At 43.5% G+C, this 9,344-nt stretch overlaps 1 long non-coding RNA gene across 1 annotated transcript; it reads left to right on the top strand.

The window, feature by feature from the left end:
- Nucleotides 1-526: 526 nt before the first annotated feature.
- LOC114773226 (uncharacterized) lies at nucleotides 527-9,280 on the top strand. Its single transcript, XR_003744251.1, has 3 exons — nucleotides 527-574; nucleotides 4,501-4,575; nucleotides 9,081-9,280. It is a non-coding gene; the product is annotated as an uncharacterized LOC114773226 (long non-coding RNA).
- The last annotated feature ends 64 nt before the right edge of the window (nucleotides 9,281-9,344 follow it).

The following is a 9,344-nucleotide window of genomic DNA, read 5'->3' as shown; positions in this document are numbered from 1 at the left end:
AAGAGTAGTATAGGAAACCTTATTGCACAATGTTTATTTGATACACAAATCACTGATAATTATTGCGATAACAGATAGAGACAACACATGTTCTTCAATGCTTCTATAAAGTGGAAGTCTTAAAAAAGTGAAGTTAATAGCTAATGAAAGACATTGTAAGAGATTTATTGCAGCTGATTTCTTCTGGTGGCAGCTTTTCTCTGACGTTGTTAAAGACTCCTTTCTGAAGTATAGCACTAAACATTAGTATAATACAATATTATTCCCAGTATTATTCCCAGAAGAAGTATAATGAACGTGTAAAGCTGGACTGAAGACGTCATGCCCCCTCCCTTCACTTCACTGGACAGTCCAGACCACACAGACATTCACCCCGAAAAAAACTTTGAAGAAAAAGAGCACAAATTTTTACCTGTTTTCGTGCACTCGGTGAAGACATGTGAGGTTCCGCATCAACACGCGGCTTTGCCGGGTCGCGAAGGCGCCGCCGGAAAAAGCCGAGCGCGACCGAGTCCGAAGTCCGAAGTTCGGCGTCGCCGCTGCCCTCCTCTTCAGGATCCGATCAGACTCGTATGTGAGTGGACACATGCAAGGACACGGTCGGGGGTGTCTCTCAGGCACAACAGTATAAAACAGTATAAAACATACAATAACTTACACACTGAAAAGTGTACAGAAATAATACCACGAGCGTCCATACACAGTACAGTCGCAATGTGTGTGAGAGTTCAGCTGTTTAGGAGGGTGATGGAAACTCTTCCTGAGTCTACAGGCTTCCATGCGCATCACTGGTTTATAATGTTGGAATAATTCCACGTAATATGATTACCATTTCTTTCACCATACATAATGCTTCAGTCTTTTAATTCACATGAGCTCTACCATTGATATCCTGAGTGTCCAGTTTCAGGTTTTAACACCTAAATTCCCACCAATAGTCTGTTCCTTTAACCTTAGTTTGGTGGGACTGGTCGATATGGCAGTGTAGACTGTGAAGTCATCATGTTTAAATTATAATACATTTATAATAAAATTCGAGTCAATTTTCTTTCTGTAAATACTAAAATAAGTTCAATAGTCCCAAAAACAAAAATGGTAAAATTGACCTCAGTTTCTTTTCTTGTTGAACTGAGTTGTACAAATTTAACAAACGTCCCATTTAACTTCAAGAGAATTACCCAATGGAAGGCTTTTCCTCTATGCTACAGCTGATGATGGTCAGGCTGTGCAACTTATTTGTTTTACAGCTGCAATACCAGCTGCAATACCAGGTTGCGGTGGGTTAAATGCAGAGGACAAATTTTACTGTGTAAAAGTGTAAAGTGAAGTGATTGTCACATGTGATACACAGCAGCACAGCACACGGTGCACAAAGTGAAATTTGTCCTCTGCATTTATCCCATCACCCTGAGTGAGCAGTGGGCAGTCATGACAGGCGCCCGGGGAGCAGTGTGTGGGGACGGTGCTTTGCTCAGTGGCACCTCAGTGACACCTTGGCGGATCGGTATTCGAACCAGCAACCTTCTGTTTACAGGGTCGCTTCCTTAACCGCTAGGCCACCACTGCCCCATGTGTGCACCGTGTGACAATCACTTCACTTTTCACTTTTTTATCTCCGCTTCTGTGATTTACATCCCTTTTGGTTTGGAGGATGTATGGCACTGGCAACTTGAAGTGGAGGAGAAAAGTGAAGTGATTGTCATTGTGAAGTACAGCAAGCACAGCACACGGTGACACAACGAAATGTGTCCTCTGCATTTAACCATCACCGTTGGTGAGCAGTGGGCAGCCATGACAGGCGCCTGGGGAGCAGTGTGTGGGGAAGGTGCTTTGAAAACATGTAAAATTCTGGCCACACTATCGATGGAGACCGGTCATTTTGAACAAATACAATCCCTGCCATTGTGACGTCATCAAATACCTTACATGAGTCACATCTGAGGGGCAGAATTAAGGGAGGAAGAGTGACCCCATCGCTTTGCTATTCATTGAAGTACAGAGCAATTTTCCTAAAATTAGGAGCAATCTATTTCTGTGTGATGTTTCTGTTGGGAAAATTCCCATTAATCTGAAAAACAAGGGTGGAGGAGCATTTGGATCCCGTCAGGTTTTATTCATCATAAGTACTAACATCTTAAAAGGAATCTTACAAGGATAGGTTGTACAACACAGTGTAGTCCTGTGTAGTGCTTGGCTTTGATTAGTAAAAATCAGAATAGCCCATGAGTGATATTTTGATATCTCCTACAAGGTGTGCATTTTTTTGTGGAGATGCCAAGCTGGAGAGAGAGAATTTAGTTTTCTTAAGGTTTCCTTAATGTCGAACATAAAAAAAAATATTTGGCTTGGGTTTTTGCTTGCTAATAGTAAAAAGTCCCAGGTTCAAACCAAACTTGAATCTGAAGCCAAATCTGTAAATGTAAATATAACTTACTACCATCGTGTCCGTGAGCAAGACACTTAAGTTGAGCTTTATTGTCATTTCAACTACATACACGTTAGACAGTACAGAAAAGAAACAATGTTTCTCTGGAATCCGGCACTACATTTAGACAATTAAATCAAATAACACACACTGACATAAAGTGCATGTGTGTGACACAGACAAACTGGGCTAAATAAAGTGCAAACCTTTACAGCATTTATCATACACCCTTATCCAGAGCAACATACAGTCAGTAGTTACAGGGACAGTCCCACCCTGGAGACACTCAGGGTTAAGTGTCTTGCTCAGGGACACAATGGTAGTAAGTGGGATTTGAACCTGGGTCTCCTGGTTCACAGGTGAGTGTGTTACCCACTGGGCTATAAAACTGTGCACACGGGCAGTGCAAGAGTAACAAAAACACGTAGACAACAATGACACAGACAGCACTAAACTAGTGAAATGAATAACAAATGTGCAAAGTAAAAATAGTCCAAATACTGCTGTGCAAAATGGAACAGTGCAATAATAGATAGGTTGTGTGTGTGTGTGTGTCAGTCCAGAGTGGAAAGTCCCTGAGTGTTCAGGTGCCTGTGGAAAGAAGCTATTGCATAGTCTGGCAGTGAGGGACTGAATGCTTGGGTACCTTTTTCCGGATGGTAGGAGGGTGAAGAGGGCATGTGAGGGGTGTGTAGAGTCCAAACCCTGAGTGTCTCCAGGGGGGGACTGTGCCTGTAAATACTGATTGTAAGTCGCTCTGGATAAGGGGCATCTGATAAATGCCATAATTGTAAAATAAATTTCAATTTAATGTAGAGAACGTCATTCAAATTACAATACTACCTTTACGCAGAGACCGAAGTAGTAATTAGTACTAAACCAAAAAAAAAAAAAAATACTCTTGATAGTTCTCACTATTTAACATGCATTATAGCATTATACATATTAAATATGTGCTGAAATGATACATATTGTAAAATCATGAGATTGGTATTTTATTTCAATTTGGTACTTTGAAACTTTTAACACTCATAGATTCAGTTTTATCCAGAGCGATTTACAATCAGTAGTTACAGGGACAGTCCCCCCTGGAGAACTTAGGGTTAAGTGCCTTGCTCAGGGGGATTTGAACCTGAGTCTTCAGGTTCATGAGCGAGTGTGTTACCCACTAGGCAACTACCACATTTACACATTGATCAAATATCCTGACCACACTTTTAAGTGAAAAAGAAGTGATTGTCATTGTGAAACCCTGCAGCACAACACACCATGCACACAACAAAACGTGTCCTCTGCTTTTAACCCATCACTCTTAGTGAGCAGTGGGCAGCCATGACAGGCGCCCGGGGAGCAGTGTGTGGGGACGGTGCTTTGCTCAGTGGCACCTTGGTGGATCGGGATTCGAACCGGCAACCTTCTGATTACGGGGCCGCTTCCTTAACTGCTAGGTTAACAGCCACAATTAGCAATCAGACTGTGGATTTAACTATTATTTTGTAATATTGTCTATTCAAACTCATTTCATGGAAAGAAATGACATTTTTTTAGCTCTGGTGTATGTCTTTTATAGAGCTTTGGAAATAAGACTTTTAGTGCGAGGACCTCCACAAACGTTGAAGCGCCACGGCACGTATCTGGGGACGCGAGCAGCGGAGACAGGCGAATTTCGAATCCACCTGTTAGGCCTCAGCGCGCCGTGTCAGCTTCTGGCAGCAGGCCCGCGACAGGCTTTATCGGCACGAGCAGCGCGGCGACGGTCAGACTGCGTGAGTGAGTCAAAACACTCGAGCGCGAGCGGCGCTGCTACGTCTCATTATCCGCCGACGAGACAAGCACGTCGCTCCCCGTGAAGTATGGTTTGCTTCCATGACACGGCGCGTTTCACAACACACCCCGCCAGAGATATGACATCTAGACATTCGCGCAGACGCTATAAAGTTTTGCCGTTTCTCATATTTACGCAAACCGGCCCTTTTTATTGCAGAGCCCTGGTTTGGAGGCGCTTTGAAATGTTGAGGTTCGCTCTGGGACGAGTAACAAATCACGGCTTGTTTTTTTTCCCCATTCTTTTCTAGATCTAGGGGAGTGCGTGTGGTGGAACGCTGAACTTCTGATTGCCGGTTGAATTACGTCAAGCTTTTTACTCTCAGGTAAGCCCTCCACTCTGGCCCAGCAAATATCTATTTAACTTCTTCTCTCAATAATCATATAAGATGAGCCAATAAGGGGCAAGATTATTTTCACTGAAAGGCAACCCGTTAGAACACCTTAACTGCTACTGGATTATTTAGTCTATTGTGTGAGAAATATTGACCTGAAACCTCATCAGTCTGCTCGGAATTATTGCTGGAGTGGAGGCAAGCAGCGGCGCAAAGAAAAGCAAAGCCTTCACGCCGCACTTGGCTTTATGAAAATAATGCTGAGGGACAGGCTGGAATTATTCAAGACGTGTGAACCTGAGACGTCTTGTATCCGATGGGCATCTCAGGGGCTGCACTCTGTCCTAGAGGACGGGAAAATAACTGTGCTGTTGACCTTTACAGAGACACACTTTCAGCCGCCACTCAAAAATCTTATAGTTGCATCGTTGCCGTGTTAAAGTGAAAATACAGGATTAGAATACATTTTATTTTTGAGCTGATGCTATCAAAGGATCAAAGCTGTTGAATACATGTAAAAGATAGCAAATTTCTGCATTTGAAAAGGTGTCACGGTACGGATGAAGGAAAATGCAACGGAGTACAACGCAAGTGAAAGGGGGGGGGGGGGGGGGGGGGGGGGGGTGATAAAATAATAGATATAGATGATAAATGGCCAAATAGCTGATAAGATACAAATGGGGCTCTAAAGGAAACCAAAAGCAACATAACAGCATTCAAAGACCGACTCCTCTGTCAGCAGACCTCCTACTAGGGATGTGCGGATCGATACCGAGTTGGTATCAGTATCTGATCGATACTGGCACAACGGCATTGATATTTTTGCTCTTCTACTTTCAGTACCATGTTCCAACTGGAAGTAAACGCTTTACATACACTTACACTTTCCAAACACGTTAGGTTTTTGTATAAAAGTGTCAGCATCGGCTTGATAAGGAAATCAGCGGTATCGTACATCGCTACCTCCTACAGTTTGTTCAGGGATGTCAAGGGAGGACGTAAGAGTCTGTGAGACTGGTCATTCAGAACTTAAACAGGAGGAAACACTCAAACTGACCACACCGCTATCTCTACTCTATTACAAAGTCCCAGGTGAAAATCCCACTCACTACCATTACCAGAGCATGACCCTGGGTGTCTCCCTGGATCACTTCCTGGGTCACTCTGGATAAGGGCATTCGATAAATTCTGTAAATGTCAATCAGGCTCCTTACGTTTTCAGCTCTGTTTATGAAAAGATCCTTTAAAGATCATGGTCTGGGGGTGGAAACAATCATCGGAATAACAATGGAATAAGAATCGGACATAATCATCAATCACAAACGTCCCCTTTTAACACTCTGTTTATTAAATGAGAAATCAGCTTGCCTTTAATGCTCTGTTTATAAAAACATAATAAAAGGAAGTGCTGAGGGTGACAGAAGCAATGAAAAGGGAAGGTACTTTCTCTTCTTCAATGCACAGATAACTGCCAAGGACTCCTTACCTTACACTCGCAAACAAGCCCCACGGTGCACGTGTGTCATCTCATTTTGCACCAGTTTGCAAAGCACTGCAGCACTGCGATCTGCCCGTGATTATTAGTGTGAACCCTCAGTGGATGAAGAGCACAGGGAGTACGGCGGTCCAATCCCGGCTCTGTTTCGCCGGCACCACCAGCTCCCCCATGATGTCATGGTTCCAGAAAGAGCGGGGAGCAAGCACCAGACACTTGAAAAGGGGGATAATGAAAAGCAGACGGAGCTCAGGCACTCCTCTGCGGTTCATGGTGCGGCTGGCCTCTACGAAGGTGAGGAGGGAGGCTGACGCACACAGATGCATTGTGGGGGAAGAGTGACGGCGCAGGGATGAGCCGGCATTGCAACTGACAAAGGCTTAACCATTTGCCAAGCTACATAAAAGAGAGACCTGCCAAGCTATTGAAGTGAATTTCCACCAGTTGGTTCCAATTAGATCTGTCTCCTGGGGCCAGACCTGAGGAGATGCTCCTTCTTAACATTACGATTTCTTCTCGTTACTGAGCTGGTGTCCTTCAGGAACCAGTTGGTATGGTCCTGCCTATATATACAATTAGTCTTCAGCAACTGCAACTTCAATTCATATTAACATTTTAATGAACTTTGGAAGCAAATGCAGTGTGGATGGTGTTCTGAAGTCAACTGCATCACAAAAATAATTGATTTGTCTCTCTTTCATTCTCTCATAAATGTAAACTCTATATTTGTGAATAAACACAGATTACAAATACCAATAAATGCCCTATGTCTATTGTGCCTATTGCTGTTGATGAAATTAGTGGCAGTCAATAATTTTTTGAAAAACTTGAGATTTGCATGACTTCTAACACAGATGGCATGTGAAGTACATACTAGCTATTACAGCATTTTGCTCTGCCTTTAAAAAAAACAAGAAGGTTTGTTTTTGTGGCTTGACCTTGCAATAGCTAAGAAGTACTGTGTGTTCATGTCTGTAAACAAGACTATTGTAAACTATTTAACTTTGGACTTTAACATTAATAGGGGGTGGTAGTAGCCCACATTCGCATATGAACCAGAAGACCCAGGTTCGAATCCCACTTACTACCATTGTGTCCCTGAGCAAGACACTTAACCCTAAGTTGCTCCAGGGAGACTGTCCCTGTAACTACTGATTGTAAGTCGCTCTGGATAAGGGCGTCTGATAAATGCTGTAAATGTAAATGTAAATTAATAACATTAAAAAAGCCTGAACATAGAATGAACGTTAAAGCAATCACAGAGAACGCATGTCTTTGTCCTGTATTAACATGAAAGACATGTATTAACATAAATGAAAGCATAAATGAATCTATCTATATATCCATCTGAAGATGTACCCACACTGGTGAAACGAGGGAAAGGGAGACAAAGAATTTACTGGTTCTGAATGGCATTCCAGTTTGTTTTTAATAGTGTATTTTTAGGGTTGGTTTGCTATCCAAAGGAAGTAGGTACATGTTGTGACTGTAACTGTTAAAATCAAGAAAACATGTAGGCCGAGTGAGTTGGCTTTAAATGTGCATGCCATTGCGGCGCTGCAATCATCCAGCAGAAGCAGGCATGCGTGAATCACTTTATCTGAATATTTTGTGCACATTTTCAAACCGTATTTAAGCAAACAAGCCGATTCCCTGAATCAATTTCTCTCTAGATGATTGATGAGCAAAAAGGGCCTCAGCCGGTTACAGATCGCTCGATTACAACATCGCTTTTCTAATTTTAGAAGCCATTCTGCGTCTGTGTGCTATATTTGGATCCCAGAGTAGCCATGATGTCAGATTTTTACAGTTTTGACTGAGTAGCGAGCGAAGTGCTCCATGTTATCCAATACTAACAGAGATGTGGGGGATGAACTAACCCCTGTAAAATAAGCCTAATTATTCTCTGTATCTTACGTTACAGCATACTAACCCGAACACACGCTTTTGTTGCGAGGAAGCCACTGTTGCCTTTTTTAAGCTTGTATTACTTAATGTGGATTTAGTTTTTTTTTCCAGTTCCATGTTCACCGGTTCAAGAGACTCTTCGCCTGAGTTTTCTCTGTTTTCTCACATTTCTCAGTTTCCAGGAAGTTCAGATGATGCATTGTCATTAAATTAGCGTCCATGTTATTAATAGTTTTCACCTACAGCTAATGCAAAGTAACAGGGATTGTAAACTGAGCCATGAGGTTTGAACTCTGTGTCAATTCTTGATGTCACAAGGGTGTTCTGGGATATATGTGGTGGACAGCAAATGAATACACACCCTTAATACACACCCTTAACAATTTTCACATTTTATCAATATGGTTTCCGGTTTAAATCCCGAACCAAGGTGCCACTGAGCAAAGCACTGTCCCCACACACTGCTCCCCGGGCGCCTGTCATGGCTGCCCACTGCTCACTCATGGTGATGGTTAAAAGCAGAGGACACATTTCTTTGTGTCACCGTGTGCTGTGTTTCACGATCACTTCACTTTCTTTTCACTTTCAATTTTATTACACTAGTAGAACATTTGATATACTGCCGTTACTGACAGAGAAAGCAGCATGATGTCCAAAATTAAACAGAGTTGGATAAAGGTGGCTTAGTGATTTTGGATGCGGACTTGTAACCAAAATTGATCAAGGTACCCACACTCTGCTCTCCGGGCGCCTTTCATGGCTGCCCACGTTCATGTCAGGTTAGAGATAACGGTGTTGTCACCATGATGGCAGTTTCCTGTTTGGTGCCCAGTACCGGCACCTCAGTACCTAGTCACGGCTTCTTTCATCCTACCGGTTTCTGCAAGAGTGAATGCTGCAATTCCGGTCCTCTAGCCCTCAGTCCGGCCACACCTCACCTGGCCCCACCTCCCCACCTCCTGCCAATCCGTTGGTTCCAGTGGGGATCCCAGGACCAGCACTTTTTGTCCATCTCTCTCTTTGTGTATGTCTGTGTCTTTCCTTTATGTTATGTCTGTCGCCCTCTCTCCTTCCTCTCCATGTGCCCATACAGGTGAGGAGGTGGATGCTCCAGTGTCCGACTCAAGCTCTGCAGCCCCCGAATCATCATCCGTCGGCCCAGACAAAGAAAGCGGGTGGTCCATTGGGTTCCCTGATCCCAGCCTGGGAAAGTGCTCACCCCAAGGGATTTTTTGGTGGGTTCTAGAGGGTCAGGGTCCGAGGATTCTGGGACGATGGGTGATGGTGCAAACCAAGGAGGAGATTGGGTCTGACAGCCGGGAACCTGGAAAAAGCAGGATGGATGTCTCACACTAAA

Source organism: Denticeps clupeoides, unplaced genomic scaffold (assembly GCF_900700375.1).
Source record: "Denticeps clupeoides unplaced genomic scaffold, fDenClu1.1, whole genome shotgun sequence".
Lineage (NCBI taxonomy): Eukaryota > Metazoa > Chordata > Actinopteri > Clupeiformes > Denticipitidae > Denticeps > Denticeps clupeoides.
This window is presented reverse-complemented; position numbering and strand designations above follow the sequence as displayed.